Below are 27,452 nucleotides of genomic sequence, written 5' to 3'. Positions count from 1 at the left end.
CTTATTGACAATGAAACACAGAAATTGAATCGGAATTAAATACAAAAAGCACAATGCCGACATAAGTACAAGAAGACTGACTCTTCTCACTGACTATGTTTGAACCATTCCTGTGACACTAGCTATAGATTCCGATGCTTCACTTCAGGTTTACTGTATCCCTCTGACCTTCTTGTTGACGATGAAGCACAGAAATTGCATCGGAATTAAATACAATAGGCACAATGCCGACTTAAGTACAAGAAGACTGACTCTTCTTACTGTCTATGTTTTGAACCATTCCATTGACACTAGTTATAGATTCCGATGCTTCACTCCAGGTTTACTGTATCCCTTGGACCTTGTTATTGACGATGAAACACAGAAATTGCAGCGGAATTAAATAGAAAAGGAATAATGCCGACTTAAGTACAAGAAGACTGATTCTTCTTACTGACTATGTTTTGAACAATTCCTGTGACACTAGTTATAGATTTCGATGCTTCTCTTCAGGTATACTGTACCCTTTGAATCTTCTTATTGATGATGAAACATAGAAATTGCATCGGAATTAAATACAAAAGGCAAAATGCCGACTTAAGTACACGAAGACTGACTCTTCTTACTGTCTATGTTTTGAACCATTCCTGTGACACTAGTTACAGATTCCGATGCTACACTCCAGGTTTACTGTATCCCTTGAAACTTCTTATTGACGATGAAACACAGAAATTGCATCGGAATTAAATACAAAAGGCACAATGCCGACTTAAGGACCAGAAGACTGACTATTCCTACTGACTTTGTTTTGAACCATTAGTGTGACACTAGTTATAGATTCCGATGCTTCACTTCAGGTTTACTGTATCCCTTGGACCTTCTTATTGACGATGAAACACAGAAATTGCATCGGAATTAAATACAAAAGGCACAATGCCGACTTAAGTACAAGAAGACTGACTCTTCCTACTGCCTATGTTTTGAACCATTCCTGTGACACTAGTTATAGATTCCGATGCTTCACTCCAGGTTTACTGTATCCCTTGGACGTTGTTATTGACGATGAAACACAGAAATAGCATCGGAATTAAATAGAAGAGGCACAATGCCGACTTAAGTACAAGAAGACTGATGCTTCTTACTGACTATAATTTGAACCATTACTGTGACAATAGTTATAGATTCCGATGCTTCACATCAGGTTTACTGTACCCCTTGGACCTTCTTATTGACGATGAAACATAGAAATTGCATCGGAATTAAATACAAAAGACAAAATGCCGACTTAGGTACACTAAGACTGACTCTTCTTACTGTCTATGTTTTGAACCATTCCTGTGACACTAGTTACAGATTCCGGTACTACACTCCAGGTTTACTGTATCCCTTGGACCTTCTTATTGACGATGAAACACAGAAATTGCATCGGAATTAAATAGAAAAGGCACAATGCCGACTTAAGTACAAGAGGACTGACTCTTCTTACTGACTATGATTTGAACCATTCCTGTAACACTAGTTATAGATTCCGATGCTACACTTCAGGTTTACTGTATCCTTTGGACCTTCTTATTGACGATGAAACACAGAAATTGCATCGGAATTAAATACAAAAGGCAAAATGCCGACTTAAGTACACGAAGACTGACTCTTCTTACTGTCTATGATTTGAACCATTCCTGTGACACTAGTTATAGATTCCGATGCTACACTCCAGGTTTACTGTATCCCTTGGACCATCTTATTGACGATGAAACACAGAAATTGCACCGGAATTAAATACAAAAGGCACAATGCCGACTTAAGGACAAGAAGACTGACTCTTCCTACTGTGTATGTTTTGAACCAATCCTGTGACACTCGTTATAGATTCCGATGCTTCACTTCAGGTTTACTGTATCCCTTGGACCTTCTTATTGACGCTGAAACACAAAAATTGTATCGGTATTAAATACAAAAGGCACAATGCCGACTTAAGTACATGAAGACCGACTCTTCCTACTGTCTATGTTTAGAACCATTCCTGTGACACTGGTTATAGATTCCGATGCTTCACTTGGGGTTTACTGTATCCCTTGGACCTTCTTATTGACGATGATACACAGAAATTTCATCGTAATTAAATACAAAAGGCACAATGCCGACTTAAGTACATGAAGACCGACTCTTTCTACTGACTATAGTTTGAACCATTCCTGTGACACTAGTTATTGATACCGATGCTTCACTTGAGGTTTACTGTATCCCTGGGACCTTCTTATTGACGATGAAACACAAAAATTGTATCGGTATTAAATACAAAAGGCACAATGCCGACTTAAGTACATGAAGACCGACTCTTCCTACTGACTATGTTTTGAACCATTCCTGTGACACTCGTTATAGATTACGATGCTTTACTTCAGGTTTACTGTATCCCTTGGACCTTCTTATTGACGATGAAACACAGAAATTGCATCGGAATTAAATACAAAAGGCACAATGCCGACTTAAGTACATGAAGACCTTCTCTTCCTACTGATTATGTTTTGAACCATTACTGTGACACTAGTTATAGATTCCGATGCCTCACTTGAGGTTTACTGTATCCCTTGGACCTTCTTATTGACGATGAAACACAAAAATTGTAACAGTATTAAATACAAAAGGCACAATGCCGACTTAAGTACATGAAGACCGACTCTTCCTACTGACTATGTTTTGAACCATTCCTGTGACACTAGTTATAGATTCCGATGTTTCACTTGAGGTTAACTGTATCCCTTGGACCTTGTTGTTGACGATGAAACACAGAAATAGCATCGGAATTAGATAGAAAAAGCACAATGCCGACTTAAGTACAAGAAGACTGACTCGTCTTACTGAGTATGTTTTGAACCATTCCTGTGACACTAGTTATAGATTCCGATTCTTTCTCTTCAGGTTTACTGTACCCCTTGGACCTTCTTATTGACGATGAAACATTGAAATTGCATCGGAATTAAATACAAAAGGCAAAATGCCGACTTAAGTACACGAAGACTGTCTCTTCTTACTGACTATGTTTTGAACCATTCCTGTGACACTAGTTACAGATTCCGATGCTACACTCCAGGTTTACTGTATCCCTTGGACCTTCTTATTGACGATGAAACACAGAAATTGCATCGGAATTAAATAGAAAAGGCACAATGCCGACTTAAGTACAAGAGGACTGACTCTTCTTACTGACTATTATTTGAACCATTCCTGTAACACTAGTTATAGATTCCGATGCTACACTTCAGGTTTACTGTATCCCTTGGACCTTCTTATTAACAATGATACACAGAAATTGCATCGGAATTAAATACAAAAGGGAAAATACGACTTAAGTACACGAAGACTGACACTTCTTACTGTCTATGATTTGAACCATTCCTGTGACACTAGTTATAGATTCCGATGCTACACTCCAGGTTTATTGTATCCCTTGGACCATCTTATTGACGATAAAACACAGAAATTGCATCGGAATTAAATACAAAAGGCACAGTGCCGACTTAATGACAAAAAGACTGACTCTTCCTACTGTGTATGTTTTGAACCATTCCTGTGACACTCGTTATAGATTCCGATGCTTCACTTCAGGTTTACTGTATCCCTTGGACCTTCTTATTGACGCTGAAACACAGAAGTTGAATCGGAATAAAATCAAAAGGCACAATGCCGACTTAACTACAAGAAGACTGACTCTTCCTACTGTCTATGTTTTGAACCATTCCTGTGACACTCGTTATAGATTACGATGCTTTATTTCAGGTTTACTGTATCCCTTGGACCTTCTAATTGACGATGAAACACAGAAATTGCATCGGAGTTAAATACAAAAGGCACAATGCTGACCTCAGTACATCAAGACCGACTCTTCCTACTGATTATGTTTTGAACCATTCCTGTGACACTAGTTATAGATTCCGATGCCTCACTTCAGGTTTACTGTATCCCTTCGACTATCTTATTGACGATTAATCACAGAAATTGCATCGGAATTGAATACAAAAGGCACAATGCTGACTTAAGTACAAGAAGACTGACCCTTCTTAATGTCTATGTTGCGAACCATTCCTGTGACACTAGTTATAGATTCCGAATCTTCACTTCAGGTTTACTGTATCCCTTGGACCTTCATATTGACGATAAAACACAGAAATTGCATCGGAATTAAATACAAAAGGCACAATGCCGAATTAAGTACAAGAAGACTTACTCTTCTTACTGTCTATGTTTTGAACCATTCCTGTGACACTAGCTATAGATTCCGATGCTTCACTTCAGGTTTAGTGTATCCCTCTGACTTTCTTATTGATGATGAAAAACAGAAATGGCTTCGGAATTAAAAACAAAAGGCACAATGCCGACTTAAGTACAAGAGGACTGACTCTTCTTACTGTCTATGTTTAGAACCATTCCTGTGACACTGGTTATAATTTCCGATGCTTCACTTGAGGTTTACTGTATCCCTTGGACCTTCTTATTGACGATGATATACAGAAATTGCATCGCAATTAAATACAAAAGGCACAATGCCGACTTAAGTACATGAAGACCGACTCTTCCTACTGACTATAGTTTGAACCATTCCTGTGACACTAGTTATTGATACCGATGCTTCACTTGAGGTTTACTGTATCCCTTGGACCTTCTTATTGACGATGAAACACAAAAATTGTATCGGTATTAAATACAAAAGGCACAATGCCGACTGAAGTACATGAAGACCGACTCTTCCTACTGACTATGTTTTGAACCATTCCTGTGACACTAGTTATTGATTCCGATGTTTCACTTGAGGTTAACTTTATCCCTTGGACCTTGTAATTGACGATGCAACACAGAAATTGCATCGGAATTAAATACTAAAGGCACAATGCCGACTTAAGTGTAAGAAGACTGACTCTTCTTACTGTCTATGCTTTGAACCATTCCTGTGACACTAGTTATAAATTCCGATGTTTCGCTCCAGCTTTACTGTATCCTTTGGACCTTCTTATTGATGATGAAACATAGAAATTGCATCGGAATTCAATACAAAAGGCAAAATGCCGACTTAAGTACACGAAGACTGACTCTTCTTACTGTCTATGTTTTGAACCATTCCTGTGACACTAGTTATACATTCTGATGCTACACTCCAGGTTTACTGTATCCCTTGGACCATCTTATTGACGATGAAACACAGAAATTGTATCGGAATTAAATACAAAAGGCACAATGCCGACTTAAGGACAAGAAGATTGACTCTTCTTACTGACTTTGTTTTGAACCATACCTGTGACACTAGTTATAGATTCAGATGCTTCACTTCAGGTTTAGTGTATCCCTCTGACTTTCTTATTGTCGATGAAAAACAGAAATGGCTTCGGAATTAAATACAAAAGGCACAATGCCGACTTAAGTACAAGAGGACTGACTCTTCTTACTGTCTATGTTTAGAACCATTCCTGTGACACTGGTTATAGATTCCGATGCTTCACTTGAAGTTTACTGTATCCCTTGGACCTTCTTATTGACGATGAAACACAGAAATTGCATCGGAATTAGATACAAAAGGCACAATGCCGACTTAAGTACATGAAGACCGACTCTTCCTACTGATTATGTTTTGAACCATTCCTGTGGCATTAGTTACAGATTCCGATGCTACACTCCAGGTTTACTGTATCCCTTGGACCTTCTTATTGACGCTGAAACACAGAAGTTGAATCGGAATAAAATCAAAAGGCACAATGCCGACTTAAGTACAAGAAGACTGACTCTTCCTACTGTCTATGTTTTGAACCATTCCTGTGACACTCGTTATAGATTACGATGCTTTACTTCAGGTTTACTGTATCCCTTGGACCTTCTTATTGACGATGAAACACAAAAATTGTATCGGTATTAAATACAAAAGGCACAATGCCGACTTAAGTACAAGAAGACTGACTCGTCTTACTGACTATGTTTTGAACCATTCCTGTGACACTAGTTATAGATTCCGCTTCTTTCTCTTCAGGTTTACTGTATCCCTTGGACCTTCTTATTGACGATGAAGCATAGAAATTGCATCGGAAATAAATACAAAAGGCAAAATGCCGACCTAAGTACACGAAGACTGACTCTTCTTACTGACTATTATTTGATCCATTCCTGTATCACTAGTTATAGATTCCGATGCTACACTTCAGGTTTACTGTATCCCTTGGACCTTCTTATTGACAATGAAACACAGAAATAGCATCGGAATTAAATACAAAAGGGAAAATACGACTTAAGTACACGAAGACTGAAACTTCTTACTGTCTATGATTTGAACCATTCCTGTGACACTAGTTATAGATTCCGATGCCTCACTTCAGGTGTACTGTATCCCTTGGACCATCTTATTGACGATGAAACACAGAAATTGCATCGGAATTAAATACAAAAGGCACAATGCCGAATTAATTACAAGAAGACTGACTCTTCTTACTGTCTATGTTTTGAACCATTCCTGTGACACTAGCTATAGATACCGATGCTTCACTTTAGGTTTAGTATATCCCTCTGACTTTCTTATTGACGATGAAACACAGAAATGGCTTCGGAATTAAATACAAAAGGCACAATGCCGACTTAAGTACAACAGGACTGACTCTTATTACTGTCTATGTTTAGAACCATTCCTGTGACACTGGTTATAGATTCCGATGCTTCACTTGAGGTTTACTGTATCCCTTGGACCTTCTTATTGACGATGAAACACAGAAATTGCATCGGAATTAAATACAAAATGCACAATGCCGACTTAAGTACATGAAGACCGACTCTTCCTACTGACTATGTTTTGAACCATTACTGTGACACTAGTTACTGATACCGATGCTTCACTTGAGGTTTACTGTATCCCTTGGACCTTCTTATTGACGATGAAACACAAAAATTGCATCGGAATTAAATACTAAAGGCACAATGCCGACCTAAGTACAAGAAGACTGACTCTTCTTACTGTCTATGTTTTGAACCATTCCTGTGACACTTGTTATAGATTCCGATGCTTCGCTCCAGGTTTACTGTATCCCTTGGACCTTCTTATTGACAATGAAACACAGAAATTGCATCGGAATTAAATACAATAGGTACAATGCCGACTTAAGTACAAGAAGACTGACTCTTCTTACTGTCTATGTTTTGAACCATTCCTGTGACACTACTTACAGATTCCGATGCTACACTCCAGGTTTACTGTATCCCTTGGACCCTCTTATTGACGATGAAACACAGAAATTGCATCGGAATTAAATACAAAAGGCACAATGCCGACTTAAGGACCAGAAGACTGACTATTCCTACTGACTTTGTTTTGAACCATTAGTGTGACACTAGTTATAGATTCCGATGCTTCACTTCAGGTTTACTGTATCCCTTGGACCTTCTTATTGACGATGAAACACAGACATTGCATCGGAATTAAATACAAAAGGCACAATGCCGACTTAAGTACATAGAAGACTGACTCTTCCTACTGCCTATGTTTTGAACCATTCCTGTGACACTGGTTATAGATTCCGATGCTTCACTTGAGGTTTACTGTATCCCTTGGACCTTCTTATTGACGATGATACACAGAAATTGCATCGTAATTAAATAAAAAAGGCACAAAGCCGACTTAAGTACATGAAGACCGAATCTTCCTACTGACTATAGTTTGAACCATTCCTGTGACACTAGTTATTGATACCGATGCTTCACTTGAGGTTTACTGTATCCCTTGGACCTTCTTATTGACGATGAAACACAAAAATTGTATCGGTATTAAATACAAAAGGCACAATGCCGACTTAAGTACATGAAGACCGACTCTTCCTACTGACTATGTTTTGAACCATTCCTGTGACACTAGTTATAGATTCCGATGTTTCACTTGAGGTTAACTATATCCCTTGGACCTTGTTATTGACGATGAAACACAGAAATTGCATCGGAATTAAATACTAAAGGCACAATGCCGACTTAAGTATAAGAAGACTGACTCTTCTTACTGTCTATGTTTTGAACCATTCCTGAGACACTAGTTACAGATTCCGATGCTACACTCCAGGTTTACTGTATCCCTTGGACCTTCTTATTGACGATGAAATACAGAAATTGCATCGGAATTAAATACAAAAGGCACAATACCGACTTAAGGACAAGAAGTCTGACTCTTCTTACTGTCTGTGTTTTGAACCATTCCTGTGACACTAGTTATACATTCCGATGCTACACTCCAGGTTTACTGTATCCCTTGGACCATCTTATTGACGATGAAACACAGAAATTGCATCGGAATTAAATACAAAAGGCACAATGCCGACTTAAGGACAAGAAGATTGACTCTTCTTTCTGACTTTGTTTTGAACCATTCCTGTGACACTAGTTACAGATTCCGATGCTACACTCCAGGTTTACTGCATCCCTTGGACCTTCTTATTGACGATGAAATACAGAAATTGCATCGGAATTAAATACAAAAGGCACAATACCGACTTAAGGACAAGAAGTCTGACTCTTCTTACTGTTTATGTTTTGAACCATTCCTGTGACACTAGTTATAGATTCCGATGATTCACTTCAGGTTTACTGTACCCCTTGGACCATTTTATTGACGATGAAACATAGACATTGCATCGGAATTAAATACAAAAGGAAAAATGCCGACTTAAGTACACGAGGACTGACTCTTCTTACTGTCTATGTTTAGAACCATTCCTGTGACACTAGTTACAGATTCCGATGCTACACTCCAGGTTTACTGTATCCCTTGGACCTTCTTATTGACGATGAAACACAGAAATTGCATCGGAATTAAATACAAAAGGCACAATGCCGACTTAAGGACCAGAAGACTGACTATTCCTACTGACTTTGTTTTGAACCATTAGTGTGACACTAGTTATAGATTCCGATGCTTCACTTCAGGTTTACTGTATCCCTTGGACCTTCTTATTGACGATGAAACACAGACATTGCATCGGAATTAAATACAAAAGGCACAATGCCGACTTAAGTACAAGAAGACTGACTCTTCCTACTGCCTATGTTTTGAACCATTCCTGTGACACTAGTTATAGATTCCGATGCTTCACTCCAGGTTTACTGTATCCCATGGACGTTGTTATTGACGATGAAACACAGAAATAGCATCGGAATTAAATAAAAGAGGCACAATGCCGACTTAAGTACAAGAAGACTGACTCTTCTTACTGACTATAATTTGAACCATTACTGTGACAATAGTTATAGATTCCGATGCTTCACTTCAGGTTTACTGTACCCTTTGGACCTTCTTATTGACGATGAAACACAGAAATTGCATCGGAATTAAATACAAAAGACAAAATGCCGACTTAAGTACACGAAGACTGACTCTTCTTACTGTCTATGATTTGAACCATTCCTGTGACACTAGTTATAGATTCCGATGCTACACTCCATATTTACTGTATCCCTTGGACCATCTTATTGACGATGAAACACAGAAATTGCATCGGAATTAAATACAAAAGGCACAATGCCGACTTAAGGACAAGAAGACTGACTCTTCCTACTGTGTATGTTTTGAACCATTCCTGTGACACTCGTTATAGATTCCGATGCTTCACTTCAGGTTTACTGTATCCCTTGGACCTTCTTATTGACGCTGAAACACAGAAGTTGAATCGGAATAAAATCAAAAGGCACAATGCCGACTTAAGTACAAGAAGACTGACTCTTCCTACTGTCTATGTTTTGAACCATTTCTGTGACACTCGTTATAGATTACGATGCTTTACTTCAGGTTTACTGTATCCCTTGGACTATCTTATTGACGATTAATCACAGAAATTGCATCGGAATTGAATACAAAAGGCACAATGCCGAATTAAGTACAAGAAGACTGACTCTTCATACTATCTATGTTTTGAACCATTCCTGTGACACTAGCTATAGATTCCGATGCTTCACTTCAGGTTTAGTGTATCCCTCTGACTTTCTTATTGACGATGAAAAACAGAAATGGCTTCGGAATTAAATACAAAAGGCACAATGCCGACTTAAGTATAAGAAGACTGACTCTTCTTACTGTCTATGCTTTGAACCATTCCTGTGACACTAGTTATAAATTCCGATGTTTCGCTCCAGCTTTACTGTATCCTTTGGACCTTCTTATTGATGATGAAACATAGAAATTGCATCGGAATTCAATACAAAAGGCACAATGCCGACTTAAGTACATGAAGACCGACTCTTCCTACTGACTATGTTTTGAACCATTCCTGTGACACTAGTTATTGATTCCGATGTTTCACTTGAGGTTAACTTTATCCCTTGGACCTTGTAATTGACGATGCAACACAGAAATTGCATCGGAATTAAATACTAAAGGCACAATGCCGACTTAAGTATAAGAAGACTGACTCTTCTTACTGTCTATGCTTTGAACCATTCCTGTGACACTAGTTATAAATTCCGATGTTTCGCTCCAGCTTTACTGTATCCTTTGGACCTTCTTATTGATGATGAAACATAGAAATTGCATCGGAATTCAATACAAAAGGCAAAATGCCGACTTAAGTACACGAAGACTGACTCTTCTTACTGTCTATGTTTTGAACCATTCCTGTGACACTAGTTATACATTCCGATGCTACACTCCAGGTTTACTGTATCCCTTGGACCATCTTATTGACGATGAAACACAGAAATTGTATCGGAATTAAATACAAAAGGCACAATGCCGACTTAAGGACAAGAAGATTGACTCTTCTTACTGACTTTGTTTTGAACCATACCTGTGACACTAGTTATAGATTCAGATGCTTCACTTCAGGTTTAGTGTATCCCTCTGACTTTCTTATTGTCGATGAAAAACAGAAATGGCTTCGGAATTAAATACAAAAGGCACAATGCCGACTTCAGTACAAGAGGACTGACTCTTCTTACTGTCTATGTTTAGAACCATTCCTGTGACACTGGTTATAGATTCCGATGCTTCACTTGAAGTTTACTGTATCCCTTGGACCTTCTTATTGACGATGAAACACAGAAATTGCATCGGAATTAGATACAAAAGGCACAATGCCGACTTAAGTACATGAAGACCGACTCTTCCTACTGATTATGTTTTGAACCATTCCTGTGGCATTAGTTACAGATTCCGATGCTACACTCCAGGTTTACTGTATCCCTTGGACCTTCTTATTGACGCTGAAACACAGAAGTTGAATCGGAATAAAATCAAAAGGCACAATGCCGACTTAAGTACAAGAAGACTGACTCTTCCTACTGTCTATGTTTTGAACCATTCCTGTGACACTCGTTATAGATTACGATGCTTTACTTCAGGTTTACTGTATCCCTTGGACCTTCTTATTGACGATGAAACACAAAAATTGTATCGGTATTAAATACAAAAGGCACAATGCCGACTTAAGTACAAGAAGACTGACTCGTCTTACTGACTATGTTTTGAACCATTCCTGTGACACTAGTTATAGATTCCGATTCTTTCTCTTCAGGTTTACTGTATCCCTTGGACCTTCTTATTGACGATGAAGCATAGAAATTGCATCGGAAATAAATACAAAAGGCAAAATGCCGACCTAAGTACACGAAGACTGACTCTTCTTACTGACTATGTTTTGAACCATTCCTGTGACACTAGTTACAGATTCCGATGCTACACTCCAGGTTTACTGTATCCCTTGGACCTTCTTATTGACGATGAAACACAGAAATTGCATCGGAATTAAATAGAAAAGGCACAATGCCGACTTAAGTACAAGAGGACTGACTCTTCTTACTGACTATTATTTGATCCATTCCTGTATCACTAGTTATAGATTCCGATGCTACACTTCAGGTTTACTGTATCCCTTGGACCTTCTTATTGACAATGAAACACAGAAATAGCATCGGAATTAAATACAAAAGGGAAAATACGACTTAAGTACACGAAGACTGAAACTTCTTACTGTCTATGATTTGAACCATTCCTGTGACACTAGTTATAGATTCCGATGCCTCACTTCAGGTGTACTGTATCCCTTGGACCATCTTATTGACGATGAAACACAGAAATTGCATCGGAATTAAATACAAAAGGCACAATGCCGAATTAATTACAAGAAGACTGACTCTTCTTACTGTCTATGTTTTGAACCATTCCTGTGACACTAGCTATAGATAACGATGCTTCACTTTAGGTTTAGTATATCCCTCTGACTTTCTTATTGACGATGAAACACAGAAATGGCTTCGGAATTAAATACAAAAGGCACAATGCCGACTTAAGTACAACAGGACTGACTCTTATTACTGTCTATGTTTAGAACCATTCCTGTGACACTGGTTATAGATTCCGATGCTTCACTTGAGGTTTACTGTATCCCTTGGACCTTCTTATTGACGATGAAACACAGAAATTGCATCGGAATTAAATACAAAATGCACAATGCCGACTTAAGTACATGAAGACCGACTCTTCCTACTGACTATGTTTTGAACCATTACTGTGACACTAGTTACTGATACCGATGCTTCACTTGAGGTTTACTGTATCCCTTGGACCTTCTTATTGACGATGAAACACAAAAATTGCATCGGAATTAAATACTAAAGGCACAATGCCGACCTAAGTACAAGAAGACTGACTCTTCTTACTGTCTATGTTTTGAACCATTCCTGTGACACTTGTTATAGATTCCGATGCTTCGCACCAGGTTTACTGTATCCCTTGGACCTTCTTATTGACAATGAAACACAGAAATTGCATCGGAATTAAATACAATAGGTACAATGCCGACTTAAGTACAAGAAGACTGACTCTTCTTACTGTCTATGTTTTGAACCATTCCTGTGACACTAGTTACAGATTCCGATGCTACACTCCAGGTTTACTGTATCCCTTGGACCTTCTTATTGACGATGAAACACAGAAATTGCATCGGAATTAAATACAAAAGGCACAATGCCGACTTAAGGACCAGAAGACTGACTAATCCTACTGACTTTGTTTTGAACCATTAGTGTGACACTAGTTATAGATTCCGATGCTTCACTTCAGGTTTACTGTATCCCTTGGACCTTCTTATTGACGATGAAACACAGACATTGCATCGGAATTAAATACAAAAGGCACAATGCCGACTTAAGTACAAGAAGACTGACTCTTCCTACTGCCTATGTTTTGAACCATTCCTGTGACACTAGTTATAGATTCCGATGCTTCACTCCAGGTTTACTGTATCCCATGGACGTTGTTATTGACGATGAAACACAGAAATAGCATCGGAATTAAATAAAAGAGGCACAATGCCGACTTAAATACAAGAAGACTGACTCTTCTTACTGTCTATGATTTGAACCATTCCTGTGACACTAGTTATAGATTCCGATTCTACACTCCATATTTACTGTATCCCTTGGACCATCTTGTTGACGATGAAACACAGAAATTGCATCGGAATTAAATACAAAAGGCACAATGCCGACTTAAGGACAAGAAGACTGACTCTTCCTACTGTGTATGTTTTGAACCATTCCTGTGACACTCGTTATAGATTCCGATGCTTCACTTCAGGTTTACTGTATCCCTTGGACCTTCTTATTGACGCTGAAACACAGAAGTTGAATCGGAATAAAATCAAAAGGCACAATGCCGACTTAAGTACAAGAAGACTGACTCTTCCTACTGTCTATGTTTTGAACCATTTCTGTGACACTCGTTATAGATTACGATGCTTTACTTCAGGTTTACTATATCCCTTGGACTATCTTATTGACGATTAATCACAGAAATTGCATCGGAATTGAATACAAAAGGCATAATGCCGAATTAAGTACAAGAAGACTGACTCTTCATACTATCTATGTTTTGAACCATTCCTGTGACACTAGCTATAGATTCCGATGCTTCACTTCAGGATTAGTGTATCCCTCTGACTTTCTTATTGACGATGAAAAACAGAAATGGCTTCGGAATTAAATACTAAAGGCTCAATGCCGACTTAAGTACAAGAGGACTGACTCTTCTTACTGTCTATGTTTAGAACCATTCCTGTGACACTGGTTATAGATTCCGATGCTTCACTTGAGGTTTACTGAATCCCTTGGACCTTCTTATTGACGATGATACACAGAAATTGCATCGTAATTAAATAAAAAAGGCACAAAGCCGACTTAAGTACATGAAGACCGAATCTTCCTACTGACTATAGTTTGAACCATTCCTGTGACACTAGTTATTGATACCGATGCTTCACTTGAGGTTTACTGTATCCCTTGGACCTTCTTATTGACGATGAAACACAAAAATTGTATCGGTATTAAATACAAAAGGCACAATGCCGACTTAAGTACATGAAGACCGACTCTTCCTACTGACTATGTTTTGAACCATTCCTGTGACACTAGTTATAGATTCCGATGATTCACTTCAGGTTTACTGTACCCCTTGGACCTTTTTATTGACGATGAAACATAGAAATTGCATTGGAATTAAATACAAAAGGAAAAATGCCGACTTAAGTACACGAAGACTGACTCTTCTTACTGTCTATGTTTAGAACCATTCCTGTGACACTAGTTACAGATTCCGATGCTACACTCCAGGTTTACTGTATCCCTTGGACCTTCTTATTGACGATGAAACACAGAAATTGCATCGGAATTAAATACAAAAGGCACAATGCCGACTTAAGGACCAGAAGACTGACTATTCCTACTGACTTTGTTTTGAACCATTAGTGTGACACTAGTTATAGATTCCGATGCTTCACTTCAGGTTTACTGTATCCCTTGGACCTTCTTATTGACGATGAAACACAGACATTGCATCGGAATTAAATACAAAAGGCACAATGCCGACTTAAGTACAAGAAGACTGACTCTTCCTACTGCCTATGTTTTGAACCATTCCTGTGACACTAGTTATAGAATCCGATGCTTCACTCCAGGTTTACTGTATCCCATGGACGTTGTTATTGACGATGAAACACAGAAATAGCATCGGAATTAAATAAAAGAGGCACAATGCCGACTTAAGTACAAGAAGACTGACTCTTCTTACTGACTATAATTTGAACCATTACTGTGACAATAGTTATAGATTCCGATGCTTCACTTCAGGTTTACTGTACCCTTTGGACCTTCTTATTGACGATGAAACACAGAAATTGCATCGGAATTAAATACAAAAGACAAAATGCCGACTTAAGTACACGAAGACTGACTCTTCTTACTGTCCATGATTTGAACCATTCCTGTGACACTAGTTATAGATTCCGATGCTACACTCCATATTTACTGTATCCCTTGGACCATCTTATTGACGATGAAACACAGAAATTGCATCGGAATTAAATACAAAAGGCACAATGCCGACTTAAGGACAAGAAGACTGACTCTTCCTACTGTGTATGTTTTGAACCATTCCTGTGACACTCGTTATAGATTCCGATGCTTCACTTCAGGTTTACTGTATCCCTTGGACCTTCTTATTGACGCTGAAACACAGAAGTTGAATCGGAATAAAATCAAAAGGCACAATGCCGACTTAAGTACAAGAAGACTGACTCTTCCTACTGTCTATGTTTTGAACCATTTCTGTGACACTCGTTATAGATTACGATGCTTTACTTCAGGTTTACTGTATCCCTTGGACTATCTTATTGACGATTAATCACAGAAATTGCATCGGAATTGAATACAAAAGGCACAATGCCGAATTAAGTACAAGAAGACTGACTCTTCATACTATCTATGTTTTGAACCATTCCTGTGACACTAGCTATAGATTCCGATGCTTCACTTCAGGTTTAGTGTATCCCTCTGACTTTCTTATTGACGATGAAAAACAGAAATGGCTTCGGAATTAAATACAAAAGGCACAATGCCGACTTAAGTACAAGAGGACTGACTCTTCTTACTGTCTATGTTTAGAACCATTCCTGTGACACTGGTTATAGATTCCGATGCTTCACTTGAGGTGTACTGTATCCCTTGGACCTTCTTATTGACGATGATACACAGAAATTGCATCGTAATTAAATACAAAAGGCACAATGCCGACTTAAGTACATGAAGACCGACTCTTCCTACTGACTATAGTTTGAACCATTCCTGTGACACTAGTTATTGATACCGATGCTTCACTTGAGGTTTACTGTATCCCTTGGACCTTCTTATTGACGATGAAACACAAAAATTGTATCGGTATTAAATACGAAAGGCACAATGCCGACTTAAGTACATGAAGACCGACTCTTCCTACTGACTATGTTTTGAACCATTCCTGTAACACTAGTTATAGATTCCGATGTTTCACTTGAGGTTAACTATATCCCTTGGACCTTGTTATTGACGATGAAACACAGAAATTGCATCGGAATTAAATACAAAAAGCACAATGCCGTATTACGTACAAGAAGACTGACTCTTCTTACTGACTATGTTTGAACCATTCCTGTGACACTAGCTATAGATTCCGATGCTTCACTTCAGGTTTACTGTATCCCTCTGACCTTCTTGTTGACGATGAAGCACAGAAGTTGCATCGGAATTAAATACAATAGGTACAATGCCGACTTAAGTACAAGAAGACTGACTCTTCTTACTGTCTATGTATTGAACCATTCCTGTGACACTAGTTACAGATTCCGATGCTACACTCCAGCTTTACTGTATCCCTTGGACCTTCTTATTGACGATGAAACACAGAAATTGCATCGGAATTAAATACAAAAGCACAATGCCGACTTAAGGACCAGAAGACTGACTATTCCTACTGACTTTGTTTTGAACCATTAGTGTAACACTAGTTATAGATTCCGATGCTTCACTTCAGGTTTACTGTATCCCTTGGACCTTCTTATTGACGATGAAACACAGACATTGCATCGGAATTAAATACAAAAGGCACAATGCCGACTTAAGTACAAGAAGACTGACTCTTCCTACTGCCTATGTTTTGAACCATTCCTGTGACACTAGTTATAGATTCCGATGCTTCACTCCAGGTTTACTGTATCCCATGGACGTTGTTATTGACGATGAAACACAGAAATAGCATCGGATTTAAATAAAAGAGGCACAGTGCCGACTTAAGTACAAGAAGACTGACTCTTCTTACTGACTATAATTTGAACCATTACTGTGACAATAGTTATAGATTCCGATGCTTCACTTCAGGTTTACTGTACCATTTGGACCTTCTTATTGACGATGAAACACAGAAATTGCATCGGAATTAAATACAAAATGCAAAATGCCGACTTAAGTACACGAAGACTGACTCTTCTTACTGTCTATGATTTGAACCATTCCTGTGACACTAGTAATAGATTCCGATGCTAGACTCCATATTTACTGTATCCCTTGGGCCATCTTATTGACGATGAAACACAGAAATTGCATCGGAATTAAATTCAAAAGGCACAATGCCGACTTAAGGACAAGAAGACTGACTCTTCCTACTGTGTATGTTTTGTACCATTCCTGTGACACTCGTTATAGATTCCGATGCTTCACTTCAGGTTTACTGTATCCCTTGGACCTTCTTATTGACGCTGAAACACAGAAGTTGAATCGGAATAAAATCAAAAGGCACAATGCCGACTTAAGTACAAGAAGACTGACTCTTCCTACTGTCTATGTTTTGAACCAATTCTGTGACACTCGTTATAGATTACGATGCTTTACTTCAGGTTTACTATATCCCTTGGACTATCTTATTGACGATTAATCACAGAAATTGCATCGGAATTGAATACAAAAGGCACAATGCCGAATTAAGTACAAGAAGACTGACTCTTCATACTATCTATGTTTTGAACCATTCCTGTGACACTAGCTATAGATTCCGATGCTTCACTTCAGGTTTAGTGTATCCCTCTGACTTTCTTATTGACGATGACAAACAGAAATGGCTTCGGAATTAAATACAAAAGGCACAATGCCGACTTAAGTACAAGAGGACTGACTCTTCTTACTGTCTATGTTTAGAACCATTCCTGTGACACTGGTTATAGATTCCGATGCTTCACTTGAGGTTTACTGTATCCCTTGGACCTTCTTATTGACGATGATACACAGAAATTGCATCGTAATTAAATACAAAAGGCACAATGCCGACTTAAGTACATGAAGACCGACTCTTCCTACTGACTATAGTTTGAACCATTCCTGTGACACTAGTTATTGATACCGATGCTTCACTTGAGGTTTACTGTATCCCTTGGACCTTCTTATTGACGATGAAACACAAAAATTGTATCGGTATTAAATACAAAAGGCACAATGCCGACTTAAGTACATGAAGACCGACTCTTCCTACTGACTATGTTTTGAACCATTCCTGTGACACTAGTTATAGATTCCGATGTTTCACTTGAGGTTAACTATATCCCTTGGACCTTGTTATTGACGATGAAACACAGAAATTGCATCGGAATTAAATACTAAAGGCACAATGCCGACTTAAGTATAAGAAGACTGACTCTTCTTACTGTCTATGATTTGAACCATTCCTGTGACACTAATTATAAATTCCGATGCTTCGCTCCAGGTTTACTGTATCCCTTGGACCTTCTTATTGATGATGAAACATAGAAATTGCATCGGAATTTAATACAAAAGGCAAAATGCCGACTTAAGTACACGAAGACTGACTCTTCTTACTGTCTATGTTTTGAACCATTCCTGTGACACTAGTTACAGATTCCGATGCTACACTCCAGGTTTACTGTATCCCTTGGACCTTCTTATTGACGATGAAATACAGAAATTGCATCGGAATTAAATAAAAAAGGCACAATGCCGACTTAAGGACAAGAAGATTGACTCTTCTTTCTGACTTTGTTTTGAACCATTCCTGTGACACTAGTTACAGATTCCGATGCTACACTCCAGGTTTACTGTATCCCTTGGACCTTCTTATTGACGATGAAATACAGAAATTGCATCGGAATTAAATACAAAAGGCACAATACCGACTTAAGGACAAGAAGTCTGACTCTTCTTATTGTCTATGTTTTGAACCATTCCTGTGACACTAGTTATAGATTCCGATGCTTCACTTCAGGTTTACTGTACCCCTTGGACCTTTTTATTGACGATGAATCATAGAAATTGCATCGGAATTAAATACAAAAGGAAAAATGCCGACTTAAGTACACGAAGACTGACTCTTCTTACTGTCTATGTTTAGAACCATTCCTGTGACACTAGTTACAGATTCCGATGCTACACTCCATGTTTACTGTATCCCTTGGACCTTCTTATTGACGATGAAACACAGAAATTGCATCGGAATTAAATACAAAAGGCACAATGCCGACTTAAGGACCAGAAGACTGACTATTCCTACTGACTTGGTTTTGAACCATTAGTGTGACACTAGTTATAGATTCCGATGCTTCACTTCAGGTTTACTGTATCCCTTGGACCTTCTTATTGACGATGAAACACAGACATTGCATCGGAATTAAATACAAAAGGCACAATGCCGACTTAAGTACAAGAAGACTGACTCTTCCTACTGCCTATGTTTTGAACCATTCCTGTGACACTAGTTATAGATTCCGATGCTTCACTCCAAATTTACTGTATCCCATGGACGTTGTTATTGACGATGAAACACAGAAATAGCATCGGAATGAAATAAAAGAGGCACAATGCCGACGTAAGTACAAGAAGACTGACTCTTCTTACTGACTATCATTTGAACCATTACTGTGACAATAGTTATAGATTCCGATGCTTCACTTCAGGTTTACTGTACCCTTTGGTTCTTCTTATTGACGATGAAACACAGAAAGTGCATCGGAATTAAATACAAAAGGCAAAATGCCGACTTAAGTACACGAAGACTGACTCTTCTTACTGTCTTTGATTTGAACCATTCCTGTGACACTAGTTATAGATTCCGATGCTACACTCCATATTTACTGTATCCCTTGGACCATCTTATTGACGATGACACACAGAAATTGCATCGGAATTAAATACAAAAGGCACAATGCCGACTTAAGGACAAGAAGACTGACTCTTCCTACTGTGTATGTTTTGAACCACTCCTGTGACACTCGTTATAGATTCCGATGCTTCACTTCAGGTTTACTGTATCCCTTGGACCTTCTTATTGACGCTGAAACACAGAAGTTGAATCGGAATAAAATCAAAAGCACAATGCCGACTTAAGTACAAGAAGACTGACTCTTATTACTGTCTATGTTTTGAACCATTTCTGTGACACTCGTTATAGATTACGATGCTTTACTTCAGGTTTACTGTATCCCTTGGACTATCTTATTGACGATTAATCACAGAAATTGCTTCGGAATTGAATACAAAAGGCACAATGCTGAATTAAGTACAAGAAGACTGCCTCTTCATACTATCTATGTTTTGAACCATTCCTGTGACACTAGCTATAGATTCCGATGCTTCACTTCAGGTTTAGTGTATCCCTCTGACTTTCTTATTGACGATGAAAAACAGAAATGGCTTCGGAATTAAATACAAAAGGCACAATGCCGACTTAAGTACAAGAGGACTGACTCTTCTTACTGTCTATGTTTAGAACCATTCCTGTGACACTGGTTATAGATTCCGATGCTTCACTTGAGGTTTACTGTATCCCTTGGACCTTCTTATTGACGACGATACACAGAAATTGCATCGTAATTAAATACAAAAAGCACAATGCCGACTTAAGTACATGAAGACCGACTCTTCCTACTGACTATAGTTTGAACCATTCCTGTGACACTAGTTATTGATACCGATGCTTCACTTGAGGGTTACTGTATCCCTTGGACCTTCTTATTGACGATGAAACACAAAAATTGTATCGGTATTAAATACGAAAGGCACAATGCCGACTTAAGTACATGAAGACCGACTCTTCCTACTGACTATGTTTTGAACCATTCCTGTGACACTAGTTATAGATTCCGATGTTTCACTTGAGGTTAACTATATCCCTTGGACCTTGTTATTGACGATGAAACACAGAAATTGCATCGGAATTAAATACTAAAGGCACAATGCCGACTTAAGTATAAGAAGACTGACTCTTCTTACTGTCTATGATTTGAACCATTCCTGTGACACTAATTATAAATTCCGATGCTTCGCTCCAGGTTTACTGTATCCCTTGGACCTTCTTATTGATGATGAAACATAGAAATTGCATCGGAATTTAATACAAAAGGCAAAATGCCGACTTAAGTACACGAAGACTGACTCTTCTTACTGTCTATGTTTTGAACCATTCCTGTGACACTAGTTACAGATTCCGATGCTACACTCCAGGTTTACTGTATCCCTTGGACCTTCTTATTGACGATGAAATACAGAAATTGCATCGGAATTAAATACAAAAGGCACAATACCGACTTAAGGACAAGAAGTCTGACTCTTCTTACTGTCTATGTTTTGAACCATTCCTGTGACACTAGTTATACATTCCGATGCTACACTCCAGGTTTACTGTATCCCTTGGACCATCTTATTGACGATGAAACACAGAAATTGCATCGGAATTAAATACAAAAGGCACAATGCCGACTTAAGGACAAGAAGATTGACTCTTCTTTCTGACTTTGTTTTGAACCATTCCTGTGACACTAATTATAGATTCCGATGCTTCACTTCAGGTTTAGTGTATCCCTCTGACTTTCTTATTGACGATGAAAAACAGAAATGGCTTCGAAATTATATACAAAAGGCCCAATGCCGACTTAAGTACAAGAGGACTGACTCATCTTACTGTCTATGTTTAGAACCATTCCTGTGACACTGGTTATAGATTCCGATGCTTCACTTGAAGTTTACTGTATCCCTTGGGCCTTCTTATTGACGATGAAACACAGAAATTGCATCGGAATTAGATACAAAAGGCACAATGCCGACTTAAGTACATGAAGACCGACTCTTCCTACTGATTATGTTTTGAACCATTCCTGTGACATTAGTTACAGTTTCCGATGCTACACTCCAGGTTTACTGTATCCCTTGGACCTTCTTATTGACGCTGAAACACAGAAGTTGAATCGGAATAAAATCAAAAGGCACAATGCCGACTTAAGTATAAGAAGACTGACTCTTCCTACTGTCTATGTTTTGAACCATTCCTGTGACACTCGTTATAGATTACGATGCTTTACTTCAGGTTTACTGTATCCCTTTGACCTTCTTATTGACGATGAAACACAGAAATTGCATCGGAATTAAATACAAAAGGCACAATGCCGACTTAAGTACATGAAGACCTACTCTTCCTACTGATTATGTATTGAACCATTACTGTAACACTAGTTATAGATTCCGATGCCTCACTTCAGGTTTACTGTATCCCTTGGACTATCTTATTGACGATTAATCACAGAAATTGCATCGGAATTAAATACAAAAGGCACAATGCCGAATTAAGTACAAGAAGACTGACTCTTCTTACTGTCTATGTTTTGAACCATTCCTGTGACACTAGCTATAGATTCCGTTGCTTCACTTCAGGTTTAGTGTATCCCTCTGACTTTCTTATTGAAGACGAAAAACAGAAATGGCTTCGGAATTAAATACAAAAGGCACAATGCCGACTTAAGTACAAGAGGACTGACTCTTCTTACTGTCTATGTTTAGAACCATTCCTGTGACACTGGTTATAGATTCCGATGCTTCACTTGAGGCTTACTGTATCCCTTGGACCTTCTTATTGACGATGAAGCACAGAAATTGCATCGTAATTAAATACAAAAGGCACAATGCCGACTTAAGTACATGAAGACCGACTCTTCCTACTGACTATGTTTTGAACCATTCCTGTGACACTAGTTATTGATACCGATGCTTCACTTGAGGTTTACTGTATCCCTTGGACCTTCTTCTTGACGATGAAACACAAAAATTGTATCGGTATTAAATACAAAAGGCACAATGCGACTTAAGTACATGAAGACCGACTCTTCCTACTGACTATGTTTTAAACCATTCCTGTGACACTAGTTATGGATTCCGATGTTTCACTTGAGGTTAACTGTATCCCTTGGACCTTGTTGTTGACGATGAAACACAGAAATAGCATCGGAATTAAATAGAAAAAGCACAATGCCGACTTAAGTACAAGAAGACTGATTCGTCTTAGTGACTATGTTTTTTAACCATTCCTGTGACACTAGTTATAGATTCCGATTCTTTCTCTTCAGGTTTACTGTACCCCTTGGACCTTCTTATTGACGATGAAACATTGAAATTGCATCGGAATTAAATACAAAAGGCAAAATGCCGACTTAAGTACACGAAGACTGAATCTTCTTACTGACTATGTTTTGAACCATTCCTGTGACACTAGTTACAGATTCCGATGCTACACTCCATGTTTACTGTATCCCTTGGACCTTCTTATTGACGATGAAACACAGAAATTGCATCGGAATTAAATAGAAAAGGCACAATGCCGACTTAAGTACAAGAGGACTGACTCTTCTTACTGACTATTATTTGATCCATTCCTGTAACACTAGTTATAGATTCCGATGCTACACTTCAGGTTTACTGTATCAATTGGACCTTCTTATTGACAATGAAACACAGAAATTGCATCGGAATTAAATACAAAAGGGAAAATACGACTTAAGTACACGAAGACTGACACTTCTTACTGTCTATGATTTGAACCATTCCTGTGACACTGGTTATAGATTCCGATGCTACACTCCAGGTTTATTGTATCCCTTGGACCATCTTATTGACGATGAAACACAGAAATTGCATCGGAATTGAATACAAAAGGCACAATGCCGACTTAAGGACAAAAAGACTGACTCTTCCTACTGTGTATGTTTTGAACCATTCCTGTGACACTCGTTATAGATTCCGATGCTTCACTTCAGGTTTACTGTATCCCTTGGACCTTCTTATTGACGCTGAAACACAGAAGTTGAATCGGAATAAAATCAAAAGGCACAATGCCGACTTAAGTACATGAAGACTGACTCTTCCTACTGTCTATGTTTTGAACCATTCCTGTGACACTCGTCATAGATTACCATGCTTTACTTCAGGTTTACTGTATCCCTTGGACCTTCTTATTGACGATGAAACACAGAAATTGCATCGGAATTAAATACAAAAGGCACAATGCTGACTTAAGTACATGAAGACCGACTCTTCCTACTGATTATGTTTTGAACCATTCCTGTGACACTAGTTATAGATTCCGATGCCTCACTTCAGGTTTACTGTATCCCTTGAACTATCTTATTGACGATTAATCACAGAAATTGCATCGGAATTGAATTCAAAGGGCACAATGCCGAATTAAGTACAAGAAGACTGACTCTTCTTACTGTCTATGTTTTGAACCATTCCTGTGACACTAGCTATAGATTCCGATGCTTCACTTCAGGTTTAGTGTATTTCCTCTGACTTTCTTATTGATGATGAAAAACAGAAATGGCTTCAGAATTAAATACAAAAGGCACAATGCCGACTTAAGTACAAGAGGACTGACTCTTCTTACTGTCTATGTTTAGAACCATTCCTGTGACACTGGTTATAGATTCCGATGCTTCACTTGAGGTTTACTGTATCCCTTGACCTTCTTATTGACGATGATACACAGAAATTGCATCGTAATTAAATACAAAAGGCACAATGCCGACTTAAGTACATGAAGACCGACTCTTCCTACTGACTATAGTTTGAACCATTCCTGTGACACTAGTTATTGATACCGATGCTTCACTTGAGGTTTACTGTGTCCCTTGGACCTTCTTATTGACGATGAAACACAAAAATTGTATCGGTATTAAATACAAAAGGCACAATGCCGACTTAAGTACATGAAGACCGACTCTTCCTACTGACTATGTTTTGAACCATTCCTGTGACACTAGTTATAGATTACGATGTTTCACTTGAGGTTAACTTTATCCCTTGGACCTTGTTATTGACGTTGAAACACAGAAATTGCATCGGAATTAAATACTAAAGGCACAATGCCGACTTAAGTATAAGAAGACTGACTCTTCTTACTGTCTATGGTTTGAACCATTCCTGTGACACTAGTTATAAATTCCGATGCTTGCTCCAGGTTTACTGTATCCCTTGTACCTTCTTATTGATGATGAAACATAGAAATTGCATCGGAATTTAATACAAAAGGCAAAATGCCGACTTAAGTACACGAAGACTGACTCTTCTTACTGTCTATGTTTTGAACCATTCCTGTGACACTAGTTACAGATTCCGATGCTACACTCCAGGTTTACTGTATCCCTTGGACCTTCTTACTGACGATGAAATACAGAAATTGCATCGGAATTAAATACAAAAGGCACAATACCGACTTAAGGACAAGAAGACTGACTATTCCTACTGACTTTGTTTTGAACCATTAGTGTGACACTAGTTATAGATTCCGATGCTTCACTTCAGGTTTACTGTATCCCTTGGACCATCTTATTGACGATGAAACACAGAAATTGCATCGGAATTAAATACAAAAGGCACAATGCCGAATTAATTACAAGTAGACTGACTCTTCTTACTGTCTATGCTTTGAACCATTCCTGTGACACTAGTTATAAATTCCGATGCTTCGCTCCAGGTTTACTGTATCCCTCGGACCTTCTTATTGATGATGAAACATAGAAATTGCATCGGAATTTAATACAAAAGGCAAAATGCCGACTTAAGTACACGAAGACTGACTCTTCTTACTGTCTATGTTTTGAACCATTCCTGTGACACTAGTTACAGATTCCGATGCTACACTCCAGGTTTACTGTATCCCTTGGACCTTCTTATTGACGATAAAACACAGAAATTGCATCGGAATTAAATACAAAAGGCACAATGCCGACTTAAGTATATGAAGACCGACTCTTAATACTGATTATGTTTTGAACCACTCCTGTGACACTAGTTATAGATTCCGATGCCTCACTTCAGGTTTACTGTATCCCTTGGACCATCTTATTGACGATGAAACACAGAAATTGCATCGGAATTAAATACAAAAGGCACAATGCCGAATTAATTACATGAGGACTGACTCTTCTTACTGTCTATGTTTTGAACCATTCCTGTGACACTAGTTATAGAAACCAATGCTTCACTTCAGGTTTAGTGTATCCCTCTGACTTTCTTATTGACGATGAAACACAGAAATGGCTTCGGAATTAAATACAAAAGGCACAATGCCGACTTAAGTACAACAGGACTGACTCTTATTACTGTCTATGTTTAGAACCATTCCTGTGACACTGGTTATAGATTCCGATGCTTCACTTGAGGTTTACTGTATCCCTTGGACCTTCTTATTGACGATGAAACACAGAAATTGCATCGGAATTAAATACAAAATGCACAATGCCGACTTAGGTACATGAAGACCGACTCTTCCTACTGACTATGTTTTGAACCATTACTGTGACACTAGTTATTGATACCGATGCTTCACTTGAGGTTTACTGTATCCCTTGGACCTTCTTATTGACGATGAAACACAAAAATTACATCGGAATTAAATACTAAAGGCACAATGCCGACTTAAGTACAAGAAGACTGACTCTTCTTACTGTCTATGTTTTGAACCATTCCTGTGACACTAGTTACAGATTCCGATGCTACACTCCAGGTTTACTGTATCCCTTGGACCTTCTTATTGACGATGATACACAGAAATTGCATCGGAATTAAATACAAAAGGCACAATGCCGACTTAAGGACCAGAAGACTGACTATTCCTACTGACTTTGTTTTGAACCATTAGTGTGACACTAGTTATAGATTCCGATGCTTCACTTCAGGTTTGCTGTATCCCTTGGACCTTCTTATTGACGATGAAACACAAAAATTGTATCGGTATTAAATACAAAAGGCACAATGCCGACTTAAGTACATGAAGACCGACTCTTCCTACTGACTATAGTTTGAACCATTCCTGTGACACTAGTTATTGATACCGATGCTTCACTTGAGATTTACTGTATCCCTTGGACCTTCTTATTGACGATGAAACACAGAAATTGCATCGGAATTAATTACAAAAGGCACAATGCCGACTTAAGGACAAGAAGACTGACTCTTCCTACTGTGTATGGTTTGAACCATTCCTGTGACACTCGTTATAGATTCCGATGCTTCACTTCAGGTTTACTGTATCCCTTGGACCTTCTTATTGACGCTGAAACACAGAAGTTGAATCGGAATAAAATCAAAAGGCACAATGCCAACTTAAGTACAAGAAGACTGACTCTTCCTACTGTCTATGTTTTGAACCATTTCTGTGACACTCGTTATAGATTACGATGCTTTACTTCAGGTTTACTGTATCCCTTGGACTATCTTATTGACGATTAATCTCAGAAATTGCATCGGAATTGAATACAAAAGGCCAATGCCGAATTAAGTACAAGAAGACTGACTCTTCTTACTATCTATGTTTTGAACCATTCCTGTGACAC

The sequence above is a fragment of the Schistocerca serialis genome, chromosome 12 (genome assembly GCF_023864345.2).
Source record: "Schistocerca serialis cubense isolate TAMUIC-IGC-003099 chromosome 12, iqSchSeri2.2, whole genome shotgun sequence".
NCBI lineage: Eukaryota > Metazoa > Arthropoda > Insecta > Orthoptera > Acrididae > Schistocerca > Schistocerca serialis.
This window is presented reverse-complemented; position numbering follows the sequence as displayed.